General features: G+C 38.8%; 1 pseudogene; it reads left to right on the top strand.

Moving 5' to 3' along the window:
- The window catches only part of LOC102813976, a 74234-nt pseudogene that overhangs the window by 5072 nt on the left and 43699 nt on the right, over window positions 1–25463 (top strand).

Raw genomic sequence — 25463 nt, 5'->3', positions numbered from 1 at the left:
ACTGCTGCTGTCATTGTATCAGTCCATCTCATTGGTGGTCTTCCTCTTTATTGCTGACCCTTCATTTTACCAAACACAATGTCCTTCTCCAAGGACTGGTCCCTCTTGATAATATGTCTGAATTCTAAGAGACAAAGTCTGGTCATCCTGGCTTCTAAGGAGGATTATGGCTTTACTTCTTCCAAGACAGATTTGTTTATTTTTCTGGCAGTCCATAATATTTTTAATATTTTCCTCCAACACCAGATGCATCAGTTCTTTGACAGTCTTCCTTATTCATTGTCCAACTTGCAAAATGAGTCAGACACACTTTAGTCTTCAAACTGACCTCTTTTCTCTTGATCACTTTAAAGAAAACATGTTCAGCAGATTTGCCTAATGCAATACATAATTTGATTTCTTCACCGTGGCTTCTATTAGTGTTGATGATTGAGCCAAGGAAAATGAAGTCTTCAACAACTTCAATCTTTTCTCTATTTATCGTGATGTTATTATTGGTCCAGTGGTGAGGACTTTTGTCTTATTTACATTGAGGTGCAACCCATACTGAAGGCTGTGTGGTCTTTGGTCTTCATCAGCAAGTATTTTAAGTCCTCTTTGCTTTCAGTGAGGTTGTATCATCTGCATATTGCAGATTGTTAATGAGCCATCTTCCAATCCTGATATCAAGTTTTTCTTCATATAATCTAGCTTCTCAGATTATCTGCTCAGCATACAGACTGAATAAGTATGGTGAAAGAATACAACCCTGGCACACACCTTTCCTGATTTTAAATCATATGAACAAGAACATGGCATCAGGATTAGATGAAGACTCATTAACAGCCTGCAGTAATGCAGATGATACAACCTTGCTTGTTGAAAGAGAAGAGGACTTAAAATACTTACTGATGAAGTTTAAGACTACAACCTTCAGTATGGGTTGCATCTCAATAAAAAAATCCTCATACTGGGCCAATAAACAAAATCCATATAATGGAGAGAAGATTGAAGTTATTAAATACTTCATTTTGTTTGGATCAATCATCAATACTCATGGAAGCAGCACTCAAGAAATCAAATGATGTACTGCATTAGGCAAATCTGGTGCGCAAGACCTCTCTAAAGTGTTCAAGAGCAAAGAGGTCAGTTGGAGGATTAAAGTGCTCTTGACTCAATGTGAAAATTGAACAATGAATAAGGAAGTCTGTCAAAGAATTGATGCATCTAAGCTAAACTAAGCTAAGCTTAGCTTGGAGGAGAATATTAAAAGTACCATGGACTGCCAAAAGAACAAACAGATCTGTGTTGAAAGAAGTACAGCCAGAGTGCTCCTTGGAAGCCAGGATGGCCAAACTTCATCTTTCATACTTTGGACACATTATCAGGAGGGACCAGTCCCTGGAGAAAGTCATTATGTTTAGTAAAGTGGAGGGTCAGCGGAAAAGAAGGAGACCCCCCAATGAAATGTATTGGCTCAGTGGCAGCAGTAATGGGTTCCAGCACAACAATTGTGGGGTTGGCCCAGGATTGGACATTGTTTCGTTCTGCTGTACATGGGGTTGCTATGAGTCGGTTCTGACTCGATGGCATCTGACAACAACAACAACAACAACAATTGTGGGGTTGGCCCAGGACCAGGGAGTGTTTTGTTCTGTTGTACATAAGGTTGTTATTACTTGGAACCTACACAATGGCTTCTAACAACAACAACATACTTATATTGTGGCAGCAACAATGGGCTCAAATATAACAATTGTGAGGATAGCATAAGACCGAGCTGTGTCCTGTTGTTATCGGGTTGCTGCGTGTCATAGTTGATTCAGGACACGGAACAACAACAGCGGCAATTACCTGAGTCTAAATGCATGCCTCGGACTGCTGTTATTTCCAGTTCATTCCATTCCAAATGATTCATTAACTTGCCTATTAGGAAAGACGTAGTGTCTTTGTGATTAAAGGTGATTGCTACATAACAATCTTTTTTTAACCAGAAATCATTCTTTCTCTCCAACTTTCTCTCTTTCTCCACTGAGAAGATGGGATCTCTCATTTAGGACAATCACCACATATGTAATAGTTGTTGTTGTTACGTGCCCTTGAGTCAGTTCTGACTCTGGTTTCTAAGGAGCGGCTGGTAAGTTTGAACTGTTGACCTTGTGGTCCAGTGCTGATCCCACAATGCCATGCTAGGACTTCAGCACCACATAAAGTAACTGAATCATTTTAAAGCAATTGAGTAGGGCATGCAGACTTTGGGTAGAAATCTTCTTACATAGCTATGTTCTTTTTGCATGTGACAGGAAGAACCATTGTGGGATATCCATATGAAGGAGGCATGTTTACTATGGAATCAAATGACACTTTTGATGCAGTGAGAATTTTCTTTAATGATACTTTCTCATATGATTTAATGTTCTTCTGGGGAAAAAGAATCCCTGGGTTGAAAGAATACAGAGACCATTCAGGTAATTTTCCTGTTAGATATTGTTTATTTTCCTTATGATGTCACAAGGCTCAAGAGGGCACATGTGATAGCAGAAATCAGCTAAACATACGCATTTTTTTTAAATTTCTGAATTTAAAAGGTATTTAACCTCATTAAATAAAAGCAATATCCTTAAATAATTTATCTTATTAAGGAATCATTATGTTGATTCTTATTCCTATGCTACCCCTATAAAAGATCCCACAGCAAGGCTCTTGTTCAATGACATTTCCCCACCTTTTTTTTTTTTTTTTTAAATTTTTTATTGTGAATTGAGTGAAGGTTTACAGGGAAGATCATCAGTGTTACATTCAACAAATCATTGCAATGCTTACAATCCCCTTCATTCACTAACAGCTAACAGTATTTACCTTGATTATCCCCATTTTTTCTAAGCTTTTATTGTGAATTGAGTGATAGTTTACATGGGAGAACATCAGTTTTGCACTCATCCTATTGTGTTTTGGTTCATTGCAATGATTACAATCCCCTCCATGCATGATCATTTAACAGGATTTGCTTCCATTTCCTCTGTTTTTTGTTTTTGATGTGCACATAAAATGTCTATACACTTAGACATGTATAATCATTTGAACAACCCAAGGCACATTCTGTAAGCCTGCCTCCTGGCCACCAGTGCACAGCCTTTCTCTTTCTGTGAGTCTAGAGTCCTCAGCTACTCTATCTCTGCATGTCCTCATCTTTGCCTCCATCTCTGGTGTCAGTGCTTCTCTGGTTAGGGTCCTATATTCCACTCATGCTCTTCTCCCTTGATGGTCCTAGGGTCCTCAGTTTCTGGAATATAAGATTAATTACTCCCCCCCTCTATTTCACAAAACTTCTAACTTTACAGTTGTGACAATTGCAGTTAGTTGTGATAACAATTACTCACTATTGAATCAAAAGAATCCTATCCCCATTTCCTTTCACCAGACCCATCTAGACAAGATGAAAACTATTCAGTGGGGATTCTACCTTCCCCTACGTATTCTGAAACAAACTCACTCTTGAAAACTTATAAAGCAGTCGCTTCATGCCTTTATAGTCTTCCCTCCCCCCCCCCCATTTTAGGTAGCCAATGTCTAAGTTGCCTGTCCCTATCAACCATAAATACTGAGGGGATATGTTTGATCCTTGATATGAAGACTCCTTTCCTCTCGGTTGGTATTTTGAACTACTACAACCATAAGTATAGTTCAAGTTCATCAAATTGTAGCAATTTACACTGGCTTCCTTTAACAAATTTCTTTATCTTCCTCTAGTTGACTCTGGTCATCAAGCAATCGAGGCTAGGTTGAATCGTTATTATCTGCAAGTTTGTATGTTCTTGTGCATCTCCCCACACTTCATATTGCTCTGAGCTCTAGTCCTACATTGCTAGGTTAATAACCGTGGGCTCAGGAGTTCCCAAGCCTCCTCAAACATTGGACCAAACAGCCTTTCCTCTTCTCTCTCTCATCATGAAGTCTACAGGAATCTATGGAATGTGGTTGAACTCAGCCCACATCTTCATTACTGACTTTCCCTCTCTTCCACTCAAATGTAGTTCAACACTATCGCCAGATAGCTTATGTGCCTGCTCATGTGTTCCCTTTGAGTTTCAGTCCTGGAGGGAGATTTGTCCTGAAGGGACTTGATTGCTTGCCTTGGTAGTTCCCCAGCAAACAGCTTGCTTGTTCTTGTAATAGCCAAACAGACTGCTTTTTGATTTTTTTTTTTTTTTTTCCTGCTGGTCTTTCTTTCAAGAAGTATCTTCTGTTCCTCTAGTTGCTCTGGGTTGGTCTTCTTGTCTTTTCAAGTTGGAATGTCCCACCTCAGAAAGTTTTGGATGGGGCCCAGGATTCCATCTAAGGCCCCATACATTACAAGGACTCCACAAGAAGTCCATCTCACTGGGCAAGCTCTAGAACCCCTTTTAGGTCTTCCAGTCAATTATAGACTGAATATGGGCTTACAAGCTTTCTATAATCATGTTTCCCAATATTCCTTTCGATCCCACTCAAGTATCTATTTTACAACAGTAGGCAAAAGAAGCTATTATTTCTAAGACAGTGAGGCATCTTAACATTATTTCCCATCTTTTATCCATTCAGACCATGCCTCAATCCCTGTATCACAGATCCCTGCTTTTCAAATTTACCTCTGTCCCATTTAGACCATGCAAACCTACCTAAGTGTCCCCTTATCTACCTTGCTCTTCCATTCCCCTTCCCCTTCTTGTGTATTGCCCTCCCCTTCCCTATTAACTTTTTCCTCTATTTAAAATAGTCTATTTTATCCTGCAATCTACCTGACCTCCTCATCACCTGGATCTCCATTCCTATATTTTCCCTTTCTTTCACAGTATAATTGTTTTGATCATAGACTGACCTCCCAGATCTTTTGAATTTGTTCTTGTAGTTTTGTTCTTTTCTGGACGCTTCCATCTGCCGGTTGACTTTCTGAGTGGTGCGGCTACATATGTCAATCTATAGTTGTTGTCTGTTCTTGTTGGTTCTCAGGCCAAAGAACTCCCTTTAGGATGTTTTGAAGTGGTGGGTTGGCTTTGACAAACTCCCTTAACTTCTGTTTATCCTGGAATGTTTTTATTACACTATCATATCTGATTGACAACTTTGCTGGATAGACACGTCTTGGTTGGTAGTTTTCTTTCAGGGTTTTATATATGTCTTTCCATTTCCTTCTTTCCTGCATGGTTTCTGCTGAGAGATCAGAGCTTAATCTTATTTGCTTACTTTGTAAGTAACACTTCTCTTTTCCGTAACTGCTTTCAGAATTCTCTTCTTGTCTTTGCTTTTGTAGAGCTTGATTATGATATGTCTTGGTAATTTTCTTTTGGGGTCTATCCTTTCTAGGTTAGAATGCTTATCTTGTCATCTTTCAGAATGTTAGGGAAATTTTATTCCAACAGCCGTTTAACTATCTCCTCTGTGGTCTTCTGGGATCTTTCCTGTTCTGGGATTCCAATAATCCTCAGGTTATTCCTCTTCATGTTGTCCTACTTGAATCTTAAACTTTCTTCAGATTTTAAAATTATTTTTTTTTCTGCTTGATCTTTTATCTTCGTAGAACTGAGAGGTTTGTCGTTAAGCTTGCTGGTTTTGGCTTCCATCTCTTCAGTTCAACTCCTTTGCACTTTCAGTATATTGTCCGTTTCTGATATTTTATTACTAATCATTTAGACGTCTTTGTAGAGGTTTTAAATGGTTTCCAATGCTATTTTTAGCTTATTTGATTGTTCCTGTAGCATTTTCCTGACTTCTTCTTTATTTTTCTCAACCCCTCTGTGGAGCATTTGGATACACTTCAATATAATTTTCCTGAATTCATTCTCAGGCAGTTCCAAAGTCTGCCCATTGGGAAGTCTATCTAGGTCTACCTCCATCTCACTTGTTTTAGCTACTCTATCTTGTTTCTGAATATGTTCTGAGATCTTTAATTTTTTTTTTTTGACATTTTCAATAATTATATGTATTTTCAATAATTAGATGAATGTATGTTAGTGTATTACTAAGATTTCTGATTGCCTCCAGATAGATGTGATCACGAGATGGGATAGACTTCCCTTTTCACTTTTGTTATTACTCAACTCAGAGTAATTTTAACAAATGTTGGCTATCTATCTGTTGTATAGAAGCTGGTATTGACTCTTGTACAGATGGTGGGGTTTTATAGGGTGTGATTGTAGCTTGGTTATATGACTGCAATTGCTGTCTCTTCTTGGGTAACATAGGGAGGAAAGAGCCCTTCTCTAAGGTAAAAGGGGGACCAAAACAAAACAAAAATCACAACAAAAAAACCCCAGATTGGACACTAAAGTCTATAATTGTTACAAAAAAGAAATCGAAACCCATAATAAAATATGAGTAAGACTTAAATGTCCCTTTCTCAGTTTCTTGCCTTCATGGCTGCCTGAGAAATTTCAAGATGCTACTGTTATTCCCTATGACATAACTCAAGATTTAATTTTTGGCCTCTTTCTTTTTTAGTCTTTCTCTCCTTTCCTTAATACCATTCTGGTGTTTCTACTAGTAAGAAACAGTCCAATCCAGGGCTAGCCAGAGCTGGTTTAAGCTGTTCCTGTTGACTCCTCCCCCTTCTTTGATTCTGGGTCCAGTGGTCTTTGCTGAGAAGATCTGTGTGCATGTGTAGTAGAACCCTCTAGGGGTTGGGGGGCGTCCACTTGCTTAGACACCCCCTCTAGTTACTAGAGTGGAGGAATTCAGGCAGAGAGAAAAAAACGAACAGAAAAAAAAAAAATGTTCACACCTTCATCTCTGACAATCAGCCAGACCTCTGATACTTCACCAGCTCTGTCACACCCAAGATGGCTGCTCTGAGACCAGTTGGCAGCCACAGATCAGAAAACACCACTTTCTTGCTTCTGCTACAAAGCCCACTAGCAGTAAGCCTTTAATCCTTCTAAATGTACCTTTATATGTAGTTCAGAATTTAGGACTGTTCTCTGACCCTGTTTCGCCTGGTATTCTGCATTATTACTGACAGAGGTCTTCAGGGCATCTCTCCCTAATCTGCCATCAAACTAGAAGTTCTCACCTTTGTTTTTTAATTTATGGTTTTGGGGGATTTTTTTTTTTGCACCAGCAATAGAGCAAAACTCAACAAACCATTCTTGAATAATGGAGTGAGCTGTAATTGAATAAAAAAGTCACTCAGAACTGATCTTAAAATTAATAAAATAATTCTGCTGCAATTCGTTTGGGTGTATTCTACACACCAACTGAGAATTCTTAGCATGCACTATGTAATCATGGACTTTGAGTCCATTTTGGGATAGTTGAATTTTGGAAATATTGTGTGTTATGATCTTTCCTCAAACCAAGATTATCCTGGTTTAAAAATGGTTGTGTTCTTCTTTTCCTAAAGCTCATTGTCGTGCAGTGGATGGAAAAATCACATGTGAAGGTTCAAAGTTCTGGGAGAAAGGTTTTGTAGCTTTTCAAGCTGCCATTAATGCCGCTATCATAGAAGTGAGTATTAAGTTGAAATAAACTAATTATCTTGTAAATGAACTTTTGATGATGGTGATGTAATGGATATCCTACTCTACATTTTATTTACTTCATTATTTTGGCATAATATACTGAAAACAACTGTATTAAATCTATTGTTCTTGCGTTGGGGATCAGAAATTACACAGAACACAGGATACTCTGTAGGAGGGGAGATGGAATATGAATATTGAGTCCTGAGACGTTAGATTCTAGCATGGTGTGCTAGCCAAGCAATGAAGCAAACATTATCTACTAAGAAATGAAAGACATACTAAGTGTGGGTAACATTTCAGCTGAGTCTTGAAGCTTGAGTAGAATTTTGTCACATGAAGAAGGTAAGGAGAGATTCTCTTAGCAACCAGGTACTATAAAGGGCATATGTTTAAAAATATGATGCACATGAGTATTTGTAACTGGAAAAAAAGTACAAGATTATATTAATTGGTATAATAATACCAACTTGTTTGTTGATATCTTCATTTAGTTCACAACCAATCATTCAGTGATGGAAGAACTCATGTCAGTTACAGGAATACATATGAAGACATTACCTTTTGTTGCCCAAGGAGGAATTGTGACGGATTTTTTCATTTTCTTCTGCATTATTTCTTTTTCTGCATTCATCTACTCTTTGTCAGTCAATGTTTGTCGAGAAAGACAATACATTAAAGCAGTGATGACAATGATGGGACTTCGAGACTCGGCATTCTGGTAAACTACATAGCTACACTCCATCGTAATCTCTTAGCTGGTTAGACTTCATAAAACTATAAAGTATCATATTTAAGTTTTGTATTTTCATAAAGTAGAAAGTTATAAATGTATGGAGTAGATGAACCTCTAGACTTGTTTACCTGCCGTACTTTGAATTTTGAAAGAAAGTCAAATGTAGTAGATATATTTGTCAGTACAAACAATGACTTGGTTCGCTAGTTACAACATCTGGGTGACCCTGAATATAGAAGAAGTTGAAGTTTCAGATGCTCAATGACATTTATGATTATGATCCTGGTTGAATGAATCATCGTTCGTATGACATTGAGGAAAAGGAGCTGCTCTGCTCTTTAAACAGAACTTTCTTGAATTGAGGCCAGGGAGCAGGGTGGTAAGAACATGGGCCTCGGAAGTAGGAAACCATGGGTCTCTATCTCAGCACTTAGGAACTGTCTTCTTACACAAGTTATTTCATCTCTTGAAAACTCAGTTTCCTTGATTGATAATGATAATACTTCTTATTAGCCACAAAGATTAAACAAACAAACAAAAATGTAAAGTGTAGGAAAATAGTATATGGGAGTTTATAGAACTTTGAGGAGAACTTTGAATTTGGGAATTCAATTTTTTTGTGTCTACAAAATTTTAATGGAACACAGCCAAACTAATCCAGTTACATGTTGTCTCTGGCTGCTTTTGTGCTACAAAGATAGTAGGACAGTCAGATGGTACAACAGAAACTGGAAAGGCCCTCAAAGCCCATGATACCTACTATCTTGTCTCTTTATAGAAAAAGGTTTCTAATTCCTGTTGTATCTTCTATTGTAATCCAAGGTATTTACATAATCACTGTACTGAAAGAAGGAATCTAGAGCTGACCAATCCTCATAGTCGTTTCCCCCCAAAATCAATCCTAGTCACTCTCATGATGTCACCCTGTTAATTTTCTTCACATTGTACCTGACTTTACCCGTTTATGTATTGTCTACCATCTCCTTACCCTCTAGCATAACAGGGAAGTTTCCTGATGTGTTAGTTGTTGTAGTCCCTTCACTCTTGATTCACAGTAGGCTTCACAAATGATTTGCTGAGAAAATGAATGAATGAAGCGGTACCATATCAGCATGCTGACCTGATGCTTTCATTTCTGTGCTAGGCTCTCCTGGGGTTTGATGTATGCTGGCTTCATCTTTATAATAACCACACTGATGGCTCTGATTATAAAAGCTGCCCAAGTGATTGTCCTGACTGGCTTCATGGTGGTCTTCACCCTATTTCTCCTATATGGTCTGTCTTTGGTGAGTTTCATATCTCTGGCCCTTCTCTTCTCTTACTTTTCTTTCTGTTCCCTTCCTTTTTTAATTTCTCTTCTTCTTCCCTCTCCTTCTTCTTCTTCTCCTCTCTCTCTCCTCTTCCTCCTCTCCTCTCTCTCTTTGCCTCTCTCTAGGGCTCTTTCCCATGAAAACCTGCTAGTTATCTGTCCCTGGCCAGATTCTGGCCACAGTATTTGCATCTAGAAGTGGAAACATGTTTGAGTTAGACTTTGTAATATAAAGTTCTATGATGCTACTGATGATGAGAGAGGGTTTTTCTGCCTTCTCAGATAACTTTAGCTTTCCTGATGAGTGTGTTGATGAAGAAGCCTTTCCTCACTGGCCTGGTCATGTTCCTCCTCACTGTGTTTTGGGGCAGCCTGGGATTCACTGCATTGTACAGACACCTTCCTGTCTCTCTGGAGTGGACCTTGTGTCTTTTTAGCCCCTTTGCCTTCTCTGCTGGAATGTCCCAGGTAAGAGACAATGGCATTCTTCATTTATTGAAAACAATTGGAACAGATTCCCTCTTCTTATCTCATGGGGAATGTCCTAAGCATTAAATCACAGCTGCTCTTACACAGGAGCAAGAGAGATTTGAATTGTTCTCTCTCAGTACAATTGGCTTTTATTAAGTCACTAAATAAAGGATAGTGGAGGGTCATAGAAAAAGAAGAAGACCCCCAAACGAGATGGATTTGCAAAGTGGCAGCATCAATGGGCTCAAGCGTAGCAATGATAGTGAGGTTGGTCCAGGACCGGGCAGTGTTTTGTCCTGTTGTGTATAGGGTCGCTATGAATCTGTACTGACTCAATGGCACCTAACAGCAGTAACAAGTGCTGAACAGAGATAAGATAATAATACTTCTTACTACTGTATTGTTTCTTTTAAATTCAAAATTCTTTTTTCCCTCCAGCTTATCCATTTGGACTATGATATGAATTCTTTGGGTTCTCCAAGCAACCCATCTCTAATCATAGCTACTCTCTTCATGTTGCTGTTGGATGCTCTTCTCTATATGGCACTGACATTGTATTTTGACAAAATTTTGCCCAGTAAGTATCCGAATGCTTTAAATTCAATACAATTTCATGAATTTATTCTTTTCAGTGACCGTCTTCAATGTATTAAATATAAATTATTAAGTTTCTTCCTCCCAAATATCTATTGGTAAAAGTATATAGAAGAAAACATTTGACAATTTTTATACATTGAGGACATTTTGTCCCACCATCATCAAGAATCTTTTCCAAATTACCTCACCACCATTAATTTAAACTCAGCACTTCCTAAGCAATGACTGCCCCTTCCCACCTTCCTCCCATCTCTGGTAATAAGCTTTGATCTCTACACAGTTGTGTATTTTCCATAAGAAATATTATACAATATTTGTTCTTTTGTAACAGATTTATTTCACTCAGTACTTTTTCAAGGTTCATCCACGTCACAGAAAGTGTGAGGACTTCATTTCTCTTTATGACAAATGACATTGCATTGCATGGATATACTACATTTTCTGTATCCATTCATCTGTTGAAGGACATTTCAGTTGTCTCCACCTCTTGGCTATTGTGTCTAGTGCTGCCATGAGCATTGGAGCTTAATGGTATCTTGTATTTTATTTATAGAGTCATTCTCTACAACTTTGTTCTGTAGAACTTCAGACTTTAAAAAACTAATAATCATGTAAGAGATTATGGGTTAATTATGTTGTCTGTTCTGGTAAAAGAATTAGAAGAATAGCTGGTAATTCATATTTGATCTTAGGAATGAATTTCTAAGTGTTTCCCACCTAACTTAGCTGATGTTGTTATGCACCATTGAGTCAGTTCAGATTCAGTGACCCTGTGTAGGGTTTTCGAGGAGTGGTTGGTGGATTTGAACTGCTGACCTTGTGGTTCGCAGTCCATTGCTGATAGGCAATAAAAAAAAAACACCCAAAAAAACCCCACAACACAATCCATTGTCTGTCAAGCAGTCTTACTCATACAAGTCTTCTAGAACAAAGTAGAACTGTTCCATAGAACTTGCAAAGCTGTAATCTTTACAGAAGGAGACTGACCACCTCTTTCTCCATTTGACAGACAATAAGTCAAAAAATAAAATAAAATAAATAAATAAACCCACTACCATCAAGTCTATTCTGACTCATAGTGACCCTACATATGGTTTCAGAGACTATAAATCTTTATGGGAGCAGATAGCCTCATCTTTCTCCCGTGGAGCCACTGGTGGGTTTGAACTGCCAACTTTGTGGTTAACAGTCCAGTGTTTCTCCTACAGCAGTACCACAGCTCCTTGCTGATAGACAATAGCGGTTTTTTAATCCACACTATTGTGATTGTGTGTTGAATGCGCTATCTCTCCTGTGGAGACTCGAGGTCTATTGTATTCATTCCCTAGAGCCAGTGTAACAAGGAACTATGGGACTGTAAACAGCAGACATTTCTTCAGGTGGCAGTGTAGCATCCAAGGGGTTGCCTGAACATGCTGCCCTAGGAGAAATGCACCTCTTAAATTGGTCGCTGACCCCGCATTTAATTGTCTCCTGCTCCTGTAGATGAATATGGACACCGGCGGCCTCCCTTGTTTTTCCTGAAGTCCTCTTTTTGGTTTCAATGCCAAAAGACTGATCATGTTACTCTTGAGAATGAAATAGACTTCGATCCTTCATCTAACAACTCTTTTGAGCCAGTGCCTCCTGAATTCCATGGGAAAGAAGCCATCAGGTAATCAATTACACAGGGGAGCAGACAGAGACCAGGTCAGAGACAGGGATCTAACCCAACGTGAGCAGAGACCTCCTTCTGTGCCCCTTGTACCCGCACACCCAGGCAGCTCTTCTTGTGAGGGGCTACACTCATTCCTAATAACAGTCTGCTTTCTCTCATCGTCACTATTGACACTGACTGCTATCTTACCATGGTGTTGAGACAGCCGTCTAGGAATGAGCTGTCTTCAAAGCTCCATTCTCCTCATCTCTTGTTTCTCTTCTTCATGCATTGCTCCCCATTCCACTGGCCTCCCTCTATGTGATAGACTCCGCCATCGCCTCCTTTGTTATTCTCACCCATCTGTCTCTGTAATTCATGTCGTCTCTTTCATCTTCCATCCTTGTCTACTAAGGTGAGGAGGAAGAGACAGGTAATGCAGAACAATGGAGAGATACATCCCAGCTACAAAGGAAGGAAACTTGGGAAGTTAGGAGTATTGGTGTAATGTTTATCTTTCTTCTGTTTCATCCAGTGCCATTCTGACCACCTACATAGGACTTCAAACTCTTTGAAGACCCCTAGTATTTTACTCAAAATATTAGGGATCTTCAAAGAATTCATAGAAAATGCATATTCTGAAAAAAACTATACATGGATTTCATTTCTTTTTTTTGCACAGAAATGAACTTGTACTAGCTTGTTATAACATATCTGAACAGGATCTAGTTTGAGGCATTAAGAAAGATAAGACATCAGTTTGAAAAGCGTCCCTATCAGAATAACATGAATTCTGCTAAACTTGAAGCATGAAAAAATATCAAATTTATGTTGAAAAATGGTGAAACCAGCGATGCTTTATGAAAAGTTTATGGAGATAATGCTCCCAAGAAATCAGAAGTTTCCAAACCAATCACTCATTTTATAAAGGGATGAGACGACGTTGAAGATGAAGCCGACAACAGCAGACAATCTACCTCAATTGTCAAGAAAAAATTAATCTTGTTTGTGCCCTAGTGGGAAAAGATTGATGATTAACAACAGAAGAAATAGTCAACACCATAGATTGATTCTCAATCGATTTACAGGTGATACACAATTTTGACTGAAAAGTTAGAGTTGAGCAAATCTTCTGCTCAATGAGTGACAAAACTCTTGTGCCCAGATCAGCTGCAGACAAGAGCAGAGCTTTCAGTGGAAATTTTAAGCAAGTGGCATAAAGATCTTGAAGCATTTCCTAGAAGAGTTGTAAGAGATGAGCCTAAAGAGAAAGCACAATTTAAGTAATGGCTATCAAGAGGTGGAAGTGGTCCAGTTAAAACACAAGTGTACTGGTTAAGAGCAGCATAGCTTTCATATGTGTAGTGCTGTAGGATAAAGCACTGGACTATAAGGTGGGTATGAATCACAAGGTTGGTGGTTTGGATTCACCTGCTGCTCCTTTGAAACCCTATACAGGATCTCTATGAGTCGGAACTGACTTGATAGCACTTAACAATGACAACAACAAGGGATTTTGCTTGTTGACTTTCTGGAGGGCCAAAGAACGATTACATCTGCTTATTATGAGAGTGTTTTGAGAAAGCCAAAACCACAGCAGAAAAAAACCAGGAAAATTTCACCAGAGTCCTCATTGATGACAATGTTTCTGCTCATTCCTCTCATCAAACACAAGCTATTTTGTTGAGAGTTCTGATTGCAAATCAAGATGCTGATTGAGCTCCTTTAGACGTCTTTTTGTTTTCTAATCTTAACAAATCTTTAAAGGGCACCCATTTTTCTTCAGTTGATAATGTAAAAAGAGACTAACTACATTGGGCTGGTTAAATTCCCCTCACCTTCAGTTTAGGGACTGATCTCATTGCTTACAAAAGTGTCTTGAATTTGATGAAACTTAGGTTGAGAAATAACGTTTAAATTTTTTATTGTTATCTTTGAATTCCATTTCCCACATACATTTTGAAGACTCTTCATATTTCCTCTTTTCTTTTTTCCAGAATCACAAATCTTAAAAAAGAATATAAAGGAAAGTCTAGAAAAGTAGAAGCTTTGAAAGGTAATAAGATGACATAATATATAGTTCACATAGCTGTTGAATTTAGTGAGTGTTCCTCACTGCAGAGTGGCTTGCTAAGGATTAAGAACAACTTTCAGGATCACATGACTTTCCTTTATTTGAATTCATTATCTTTCCTTTCAAGTAAGTTAAAACCCGTGTAAAAATTTTAGAACATTGTGCTTATCATTTGGAATCTTAGGGGATTAAAAGATATACTATTGTTGTTGTTGTTAAGTGCCACCGAATTGGTTCTGACCCATAGCAACCCTGTATAGAGTTTCTGAGGAGCAACTGGTGAACTTGAATTGTCGACCTTACAGTTCAAATGGCTTTGCAGTCTGGCACATTAACCCACAGCGCCACACCAGAACTCCAAAAATATACTATGTTGTTGTTGTTAAGTGCTGTCGAATCGGTTCTGATCCATAGTGACTCTGTATAGGGATTCTGAGGAGCAGTTGGTGGGCTTGAACAGCTGATCTTGTAGTTCAAATGGCTTTGCAGTTGGACGCATGGAATTCTTTATTTTCAGCTCATCATATTCTCTAATTTTAAAAGTATTTATATTATGGTCTGCCTTTCTTTTATGGCCAAACTGCCTTAATCCAACAATTCCTAATCACATCATGATATACCATTGACAATGTGATAACTATAAAATATGTATCGCATGGGGCATAATTTTCAGAGAAGGAATTTTGTGCTGGATTTTATGTTGACTATTACTAGCCAGATATATTCAAGCTGCAAGGCATTGTAAAAGCTTCAGGGAATGTAAAGCTAATATATACATGTGTGTAGTATGTGCATATATATATATGTGTGTGTAAATATTTTTAATAATGGCAGGTCTGGTATTTGACATATATGAAGGTCAGATCACTGCTCTCCTTGGTCACAGTGGAGCTGGGAAAACCACATTGTTAAACATACTCAGTGGATTGTCGGTTCCAACATCAGGTGAGGGGATAATGACCCAAAGGCAAGTACATGGGCAAATGAATCAAATTCTTGTACATTTCATTAGCTATTAAGCATCCCCAGGTATTTAAGAGAAAAACTGGAAGAATTGTTTAAAGTTATGATTTGATAGGATTCTGTTCTATTAATTTGGGAAAATACTGCTTGCGATTTAAATTGTTGTTAAGTGCTGCTGAGTTGGTTCCAACTCATAGCGACCCTGTATAGGGTTTCTGAGGAGTGGCTGGTGAGTTTGAGCCACTGATTTGTGATTCAAACTGACCTTGTAATCCAGTGCTTACCCTACAGTGTCATGAAAGAGTTGTTAAACAAGATAATACTTTGACAATGAAAGAGACCAGCTATGTATTAAGAGAGACATTTGTCAATGGGTTGTCATTTCTAGAGAAACTACTACAAATGTCACAAAGTGTTCTTGTTTGTTTGTTTATGTGCTGTTCACAATCTTGTGATAAAAGAAAGAATGTCCTGTTGGTTCTCTGAAGGTAATAGAGGTGTGCAAGAGAGCAAGTCCCATGGAATATACAGAATCCTAGAGGTACAGGCCTTGGGAGCAAGAAACTTTAAGGCTAACCATCTACCATCTGCTCTTTCACAGTGAGAACGACTTTGAGATAACAAAATGGACATTCTTGAAGGATTAGTGAGATTGTTTTGCAAAGATATATATAGTTAATGATAAGACACTCTAAAGTTTTAGAGTGTTGTCTTGGTTTATCGGAGTATTGTTTAATTTGAGCACAGCTTTATGCCTTTTGAGTTACTAACCAGCATTCCAGCTGGAAGAGATGTCACTGTGATCATTACCTTGAAGTTTTTAAGGTAATGTTGTAGTCGTCAGTTGTGTAGTCATTGTAGGACAATCTATTTAGATAGGTCTGCTGACTGACTTACACTAGTTTCTGTTTTTAAATATCTTGATGGAAGCATGCTGTGTTGTCCTGATGCTACCTCTCCCCTCTGCTCATAGGTTCTGTCTCCATCTACAACCACGCTCTCTCAGAAATGACTGACTTGGAAAGTATCACCAAATTGACTGGTGTATGTCCACAATCCAATGTTCACTTTGGTTTTCTCACTGTGAAAGAAAATCTCAGGCTGTTTGCAAAAATAAAAGGCATTCAGCCACAGGACGTGGACAGCCAGGTACAAGTAACTGGCAGCACTCTCTAAACCTTGAGAAAGAAATTCGTTATCTAGGAAATTCTAAGTGCGTCTGTTTTAAATACTTTCAACACGATTCTTTGTCAGATGCCTAGGCAAAAAGACCTTGTGTAAAGAATAGCAAAGGGATGTTGTTGCTGTGTGTTATCAAGTCAGTCACAACTCCTGTATGGGATTGCCAAGGACAGCTGGTGGGCTTGAACTGCCAACCTTGTAGTTACCAGTCTAGTGCTCATCCTACATCGCCACACCAGGAATTATATACATGGTTAGGCAAAAAGACCCTTTGTATGAATAGCAAAATGATACTGCTTTAATAATGAACATTTTGGGGTTTGGACTAAGTATTCTTTATTGGGGTAGGTACGTCGAGTTTTACTGGACTTGGAAATGGAAAATATTCAAGACATCCTTGCTCAGAACTTAAGTGGTGGACAAAAAAGGAAACTGACTCTTGGGATTGCCATTTTAGGAGATCCTCAGGTAAGCAGGACTGAAATGCTGGGTGAAGTCACTATGAGAGTATTGTTTCAGATCCAACTTAATCTACAACTGATGAATGTAAGAGAATTTTCACAATGGAATTTAAATGCTAGACTATTTTGTTTTTCCTCCCAGATACTTTTATTAATGTGATGGAACTTAAAAAGTTTATGGAAAAAGTCCATTACCCTTTTATTCCATTTTTCCAAGACCTTTTGGAAGTCCCTTTGTACATTACTTTTTTTTTTGTACATTCATTACATCATATATCATCTCATTGCCATGGTTCCAGTCCCCTCCATGCATCATCAACCACCCAAAGGGTATATCCCAGAAACCCGCCCCCTACACTCCCCCCTGTACATTACTTTTTAAAGGACTATTGATCCTAAGAGGACAATCAGCTTACGTGTTTCCCTACTGTGTAGATTTTACTGCTGGATGAACCCACTGCGGGACTGGATCCTCTTTCAAGGCACCGGATATGGAGTCTCCTGAAGGAGCGCAAATCCGACCACGTGACACTCTTTAGCACCCAGTTCATGGATGAGGCTGACGTCCTGGCTGGTGAGTGTTTGCTTTCTTCCCTGGACTTAGTGAGGAGTGAGGGCCCTGGGTGGACTGTGAATAGCTCTGTCCACAATTATATTCCACGGGTGAGTGCCATGTGCCAAGACAGGAGGAGCTTGATTCCACCCACTGGAGAGTCTGCTTCCCAGAATGCTTTATCCAGAAAAGTATTCTGATTCCACTGCAAGGCAGTCCAGTGATGGTCAAGCCTATGGCATCTTCTCACAGAGACATTGAGTTTCGTTCCTTATACAGATCAGTTGTCTCAAACAATTAGATTCTTTGGATGCATGCTAATTTGAAAAAGTATGCTGGAGAATAAACAACAACAGAAATAACACTTGTCAAATCTCTTCCAACTCTGGGTGACTCCATGCGTGCCGGAGTAAAGCTGTTTCTATTGGGTTTTCAGTGGCTGGTTTTTCAGAGGTAGATAGTCAAACCTTTCTTTCTAAGTGCCTCTGGATGGACTCAAACCTCCAGCCTTTCGTTAACAGGCACAGACATTAACCGTTTGCATCACCCAGGGACTCCACACTAGAGAATAAACTAACATATTTTCATCCGTTTCGTTTTTGCCCGACAAAGAAAGTGGCTTACACACACCAGAGTTAGAACGTATCTATTTTAGTGGGTCCTGCTCCTAAGATACATTACTTATCAATGCATTTGCCCTGCCTTCTTTCCATGAAAACTACAATTGCTTGGTTGTACTTTCTACCTAGATCGGAAGGTGTTCATCTCCAATGGGAGGCTGAAGTGTGCGGGTTCCTCTCTGTTCCTAAAGAAGAAATGGGGCATCGGTTACCATCTAAGGTACAGCCCTGGGAATCTGAGACTCGGTTGGGAGTGTTGTGAGCCTGTGACATCGGTGTTAGTCTGCCAATGTAGGTAACTCTACTACTAAGCCTGTCCCAAGAGAACTGTACTAAAGCGAAGCTACGGTGGCTGTCTTTGCAGACCGAATTCAGGAGAGCTGAGAGTATAGACAATGAAAATATAAAGACAATGGGACTATGTTTAAGTAAAAATTTGGAAAATATATTTTTACAACCTGTTGCTCACTGAGAGATTTAAGAGATGCCAACCCTTGTTCCTAACCTACTTCAGGTGTGTGTATTTTTGCTCACTTTAAGGATTTCCATAGTTTCTTGTCAATCTTCCTGACTCCATCCTCTCCACCATCCCATTCTTTTCTGCCTCTTTCTCTCCCTGGTCATTATTATTGTCATTAACTAATAGTGAGAGTAGTTCCTCTTCCTCTGCCACGTTGGATAGTTTATCCAGTTTGGACTACATATTTTTACGTCTTACTCCTTCCAGTAGTTTATACAATTTTTGGTCTCATAAATAATAATGAGGTGATAAACATATTTTAGAGAGATCTCTGGTAGCGTAGTGGTTATGAATTGGATTGGTAATCTCACAGTCAGCAGTTCGAAACTATCAGCTGTTCCATGGGAGAAAGATAAGGGTTTCTGCTCCCATAAAGATTTATAGCCTCGGAAACCCTGTACAGGGTCACTATGCATCGGAACCGATTCCACGGCACTTAACAACAACAACAAACATATATCATAAAGTGAGTAATTTATTTTTAGAGATAATGTTGGATAAATATTAAGTTACTCCTTAACATTTTTTATTGAAGTGAAATTCACACAGCATAAAATTAACCATTTTAAAATGTGCAACTCAGTAGCATTTAGTACATGCACTAAATTGGGTAGTCACCACCTCTATCTTGTGGTCTTGTAGAATAAGCACTAGACTGTGAATCACAAGGCTGGCAATTCAGACCCACCAGCTGCTCCTCGGAACCACTATACAGGGTTGTTCTGAGTCGGAAATGACTCAACTGCAGTTAATAACAACATCTTTTTCCAAGAATTTTTATTATCAAGAGCAAAACCCAACCCATTAACAATCACTCTGTATACTCTCCTTCCTTACCCCAGCCCCTGGGAGCCACCAATCTTCTTTCTGTCCCTATGGTTTTGCCATCCTGGACATTTCATACAAATGGACTCCTATAAACTTTGACCTATTGCATCTGTCTTCTTTCATGTAGCATAATGTGTCCAAGGTGCATCCGCGCCACAGCAAGTATCAACACTTCACCCCTCATTACAGCTGAGTAATAATGCACATCAGCATGTGGCACTGTAGGATAAGCACTGGACTCCTAACTTCAACGTCAGCAGTTCAAACCCACCAGTCATTCTTGGAAACCCTACACTAGGTTCATATGAGTTGGAATCGACATCTTGTCACAAAGCAACAATGATAGTCTACAAGACAAATAGTTTATACATTCATCCACCAATGGGCATTTGGGTTGTTCTCACTTGGTGACTAACATAGTCTGTTTGAATTCCAGTCTGCACCTGAATGAAATGTGTGATCTAGAGAGCATTACGTCACTTGTGAAACACCACATCCCTGATGCTAAATTAAGAGCACACAGTGAGGAAAAGCTTGTGTATATTTTGCCTTTGGAAAGCACAAACAAATTTCCAGGTAACAGAATGTAGAAACCACAGAAGGATTTCGGAAAGTTGTTGCTTACATTATCGGTGGGAATAAGAATGCTGGCTAATATTTAAATATTTTACAACTTACTAAATACATGAAACTGTTTATTAATACATTAATATTCATAACCCCAAGGTCTACATCAATATTCTTAACTCCAAGGTCAGTTCTAACATTCATATGTTTACTGCTGTGGGCTATCGAGTCTATTTTGAATTAAACCATCCCCAGGACTTCTGGTGTGGTGCTGTAGGATAAGCAGTGGACTGTTTCCTTGGAAACCCTATACAATGTTGCTGTGAGTCAGAACTGACTTGACAACACTTAACAGCACAACCTAATCTAACAGAATTAAGAGTTTTAAAGAACATTGCATAAAACACAATAAAATGTTTTCAAAAGAATACACACAACACACATATATATATAGTTTTCTAAGAATGGAAAAATAAATGTTTAGACTTTTATACAAGGAGGACATTGAAATGAACAAACTGCATATTTTAGAAATAAGGAATACTTTATATTGCAATTTGGTAAATGATGAATGCATTTGATCTGTCACAAATATTTTCTGTTTTTGAAAAATATAGCTATTACCAATTTCATAATACAATATATTATTTTGATCTATTCTTGTGCTTACTTTTAGACCTTTATAGGGATCTTGATAAATGTTCTAACAAGGGCATTGAGGATTATGGTGTTTCCATGACAACTTTAAATGAGGTGTTCCACAGACTTGAAGGAAAACCATCGTTTGATGAATTAGGTAAAAATAAGTAAGAAGAAAAAGAGAATGATTTTTACCTTTCGGTACAGCATTTTATGTTGAAAATATACTCTGAATGATGTGGATAAATGTTCTTTTAGGTGCTTGAGAGGCTCTCTAAGAGTCGGAACTGACTTGATGGCACCTAAGAGAAACAAAATTCAGATTGGTGTTGAGGAAACTCAAGGCAGAGAAGAAATGTGTGTCTGTTATGTTCTTCCCTCTTCTCTCCATACTGTTCCCTGTCTTGGATTTCTTATTTTGTACCAGGCATTTACCAAGTAGGTAGGATTCAGTAATGTCCAAGACTAGATCTTCATAGAGTAAACAATGCATCTATAATATTAGTGAGCTCTAAGTGCTTCAGAGAAATGTAAGACAGAATTCTAAGTTAAAAGTTATTTTTCTTGTAGATTTTTAAAAGTATCACATCAATGTCTTCATGATTCTCTTTTCATGAAAAGATCTGTTGCCAGTCTAGTTGTTGTTGTTGTTGTTGTGTGCCGTGGAGTCGGTTCTGACTCATAGCGACCCTGTACAGGGTTTCCGAGGCTGTAAATCTTTACGGGAGCAGAATGCCTCATCTTTCTCCCGCGGAGCAGCTGGTAGTTTCGAACTGCTGACCTTGTGGTTCACAGCCCAATTCGTAACCACTATGCTACCAGAGCTCCTTAGTCTAGTTGTTATCCTTATGAAATAGCCTATTTTTTCTAATTGCTTCTAAGGTATTTCCTAGTTTCTGCTTTACTTAGGAGTCCTGGTGTGGTGCTGTGGGTTAATGTGCCAGATTGCAAAACCATTTGAACTGCAAGGTCGGCAGTTCAAGCTCACCAGCTGCTCCTTAGAAACCCTACACAGGGTCGCTATGGGTCGGAATTGACTCAATGGCACTTAACAACAGCTTTACTATTGTCTTACTGGGTTGACAATTGTGCTTTTTAAATTTCATTTTTGTCATTTTCTTTTTTAAATTGATCAAGTATTTTTTAATTAGTATTTTATATACTGTTGAAGTTACATACTTGTTGAAGATACACTTGACTTTAAATGTGCATGCAGTTTGGCAATGAAGTCTAATCAGTTTTTCTGGACCCACTTCAAAAAAGTCCATTTTTATTTTGTTTTCTTGGAGAGGTGTAAGGAAGTTTTGCATGTTCTAGCTTCCACTTTAGTCAGAAATATTTGGATGGCTTATGTTTTGACAATAAAATATTTCTGTAGGGTATCTAAATATGAGTTTATTTTCATCAATTTTCCTAGACTTAATGAAGTCCTTGGAGGCTGCGAACACAGCACTTTTTTTTTTTTTTTAGAAAATAAAAGATTTTCTTCTATTACATCTTTATTTTGGCTTCTTTCTCATTTCTTCAACAGTTGCTCTAATATTACCACGAATTAGATTAGATTACTTATATCTTGGGAGTCTTGATGAGGTTCTGTGGGTTAATGCGCTGCACTGCAAGTTTGGTTTGAACCGTAAAGTTGGTGGTTCAAGCTCACCAGCTGCTTCTTGGAAACCCTACAGAGGGTCTCTATGAGTTGGAAATGACTCAGTGGCACTTTAGCACAATGGTACACATAATGTACACTGAAAGTGGCACTTTGTAAACTAATGAATTTGTGTCTTGTAGCTATTGGAATACAAAGAGATGAGACAAATGACGTGGGAAGTCTTGTTGGCCTGGAAACAGTCTTGTCTTCCCTCAATGAACCGAGGAAAGAAATGAGTACCATGAGCCTCTGGAGGCAGCAGCTCTGTGCAATAGCCAAGGTTCGCCTCTTGAAGTTAAAGAATGAAAGAAAAAGCCTGTTGGCCGTGTAAGTATCACAGTGTTTTCCATCTGATTGGTCAGTGACCAAAATTAATTAAAGACAGCAGAACATTCAAACACTCAAGTAAGTGTAACGAAGAGTAGACAGTCCTAGTGTGGGACACACGTTGGGCTGTTAAATGAAAGGTCAGCGGTTCAAGCCTACCAGCCTCTTCACAGCGGAAAGACAAGCCTGCTCACAGAAACATTTATAGTCTCCAAAACCCTATAAAGAGTAGCTATGAGTTGGCACCGACTGGATGACACGTAACAACAACAACAACAACAATAACAAGTAGGAATCAACCTGATGGCAGTGGGTTTGGTTTGTTAAACTATTGTTGTTGTTGGTAGGTGCCACTGAGTCTGTGCTGACTCACAGAGACCCAATGAACAGAGTGAAGCAATGTCTGGTCCTAAACCAGCTGGTAAACTGTAGCATTCTCAAAACAGGAATTATCTCCAAATATGGGCATCAGAGAAATAATTTTACTTGTAGGAGACTGAATTTGGTATGTCGTTGTTAAGTGCTGTCAAGTCGGTTCTGACCCATAGTGAACCTGTATAAGGTTTCCAAGGAGTAACTGGTAAGTTTGAACTACCGAACTTGTGGTTCAAACTGACCTAGCAGTCGTGTACCTGTCCCACAGAGCCACATCAGGACCTTGAATTTGGTATTTGTTGTTGTTGTTGTTAAGTGCTACCAAGTTGGTTCTGACTCATAGCAACTCTGTAAAGGGTTTCCGAGGAGTGACCGGTAAGCTTGAACCTGCTGACCTTGTGACTTAAATCGACCTTGCAGTCCAGCACATTACCAGCAGCGCCACACCAGGAGAGTGGAAGATATTGTCTTCTTGTTGTTGTTAAGTACCGTGGAGTCGGTTCTGACTCATAGTGACCCTGCACAGGGGTGACGAGGCTGTAAATCTTTACGGGAGCAGAAAGCCTCATCTTTCTCCTGTGGAACTGCTGGTAGTTTCAAACTGCCGACCTTGAGGTTAGCAGCCCATTTCATAACCACTACGCTAAGTAGAAAATGAAGGGTGGATAGTCAGACAGAGAGAGAAGTACTGAGACTGAAGATAGATGAGGATTAGGAAATAGTATCACAAATCTAAGTTATTTACAACATGTTGTTGCTGTTGTATACTGTCAACTTGTTTCTGACTCATACTGACCTTGTATAGGCTTCCCAGAGTGACTGGTGGATTTGAACTGCTGACCTTGTGGTCAGCAGTTCAGTGCTTATCCTACAGCACCATACCAGAGCTCAATTACAACATGGTGGTGGTGGTAGTTTTGTGCTGTGGAGTCGGTTCTGATTCATAGCGACCCTGCACAGGGTTTCCGAGGCTGTAAATCTTAACAGGAGCAGAAAGCCTCATCTTTCTCCGGTGGAACGACTGGCAGTTTCGAATTGCTGACCTTGATGAGGTTAGCAGCCCAATTCGTAACCACTGTGTTACCAGAACTCCTTAATTACAACATAGAGTGTCTGAACAAGTGAAAATAGCTACTACATTAAAAAAAATTTTTTGGAACAGGATAATCACATAATTTGCACATGGTGTTAAAGAAAAGTTTAAATGGTTTGGAAATAGTAGGCATTGGGGGCAGTGTTAACTGTCACGTGGGACAATATTGAAAGATGTCCGGAAAGAAGAAATAGAGGCCCAAACTTGGAAAGTAGGAAAGAGAAGAATGTGTGGAGGGAGGCAAGCAATAATGATACAGATAGAAATGTTCTATTTTTGAGAAAAGAGACTTAAGAGACAGAAATGAATGAAAGATGACTGAGCTTTGTAGCCCAGACGAAGGAGAAAATGTCTGAAGTAGGAGGAGAAACAGACTTATAGTACAGAAAATCTAGGTGATGGTGGTATGTCAGCTTACAGTGGTCCAGCCAAACGAAGAGGTGCAAGACTGAAGTGGACCTAAGAAGGAAACACTGGAAGTAAAGATTTAAGAGCAACAATGAGCAAACTTCATACACCTCCAAATATGTCCAAGGAAGATTATTGGGAGAGAAAGACCCAAGTTAAAAATGTGGGAACCATCTCATTTTAGAAAGCAGAATAATCCTGAGCTGGGGGAGAGAGGGAGGAGGAAAGCATGATTCCAATGTGTGGTTAGTGTTTATAATGTAGGTAACATTATATTGATTATCTGCTTATAACTGAAAAAACTTACAAAAAGTAATAAATAGAAATTTTTGTTTTATGTCTTCCTCCACACAGGTTATTGCTTTTGGGAATTAGCCTTTTCCCTCAGCTTTTGGAATATCTATTCCATAAACTAGATAAAAGATATTTGCCTATGGAGCTATCTCCTAATATGTACTTCCTCTCACCGGGACAACAACCACATGATCATCTGACTAATTTATTGGTCATTAATAAGACAGGTAAATAAGATGTCAAAATGTTGACTTTTTGAAGATTTCTTTTAAAAAAACAAAAACAAAACAAAACCATAAGACAACATAACTTTTGATTGGTTGTATAAGGCCAAATCAGAAAGGAATTAAAAAACAAAAAATACAAAATTAGAGTTTTGTTTCAGAAACGCATTTTGCAAGTGTACATAAGCCCTTAAACTCATTGTAAAAAGCAGCTAAGGGAGCTGTAGAAAGGTGACTCACTGACTCATTTTTCAATCTTTTGGGGACCCATTTTATAAGTCTGTGCATTCCTTGGTTCTGGAAACATCTATTAAGTGTATTAGAAGATTGTTGTTGTTGTTGTTAGGTGCCATCGAGTCAGGGCTGACTCATAGCCACCTCATGCACAGCAGAACAAAACACTGCCAAATCCTGGGCCAACCTCACTATTGTTGCCACACTTGAGCCCATTGATGCTGCCACTTGG

This window comes from Chrysochloris asiatica, unplaced genomic scaffold, assembly GCF_000296735.1.
Source record: "Chrysochloris asiatica unplaced genomic scaffold, ChrAsi1.0 scaffold00192, whole genome shotgun sequence".
Lineage (NCBI taxonomy): Eukaryota > Metazoa > Chordata > Mammalia > Afrosoricida > Chrysochloridae > Chrysochloris > Chrysochloris asiatica.
The sequence above is the reverse complement of the archived record's forward strand: the minus strand, read 5'-3'. Positions and strand labels throughout refer to the sequence as shown.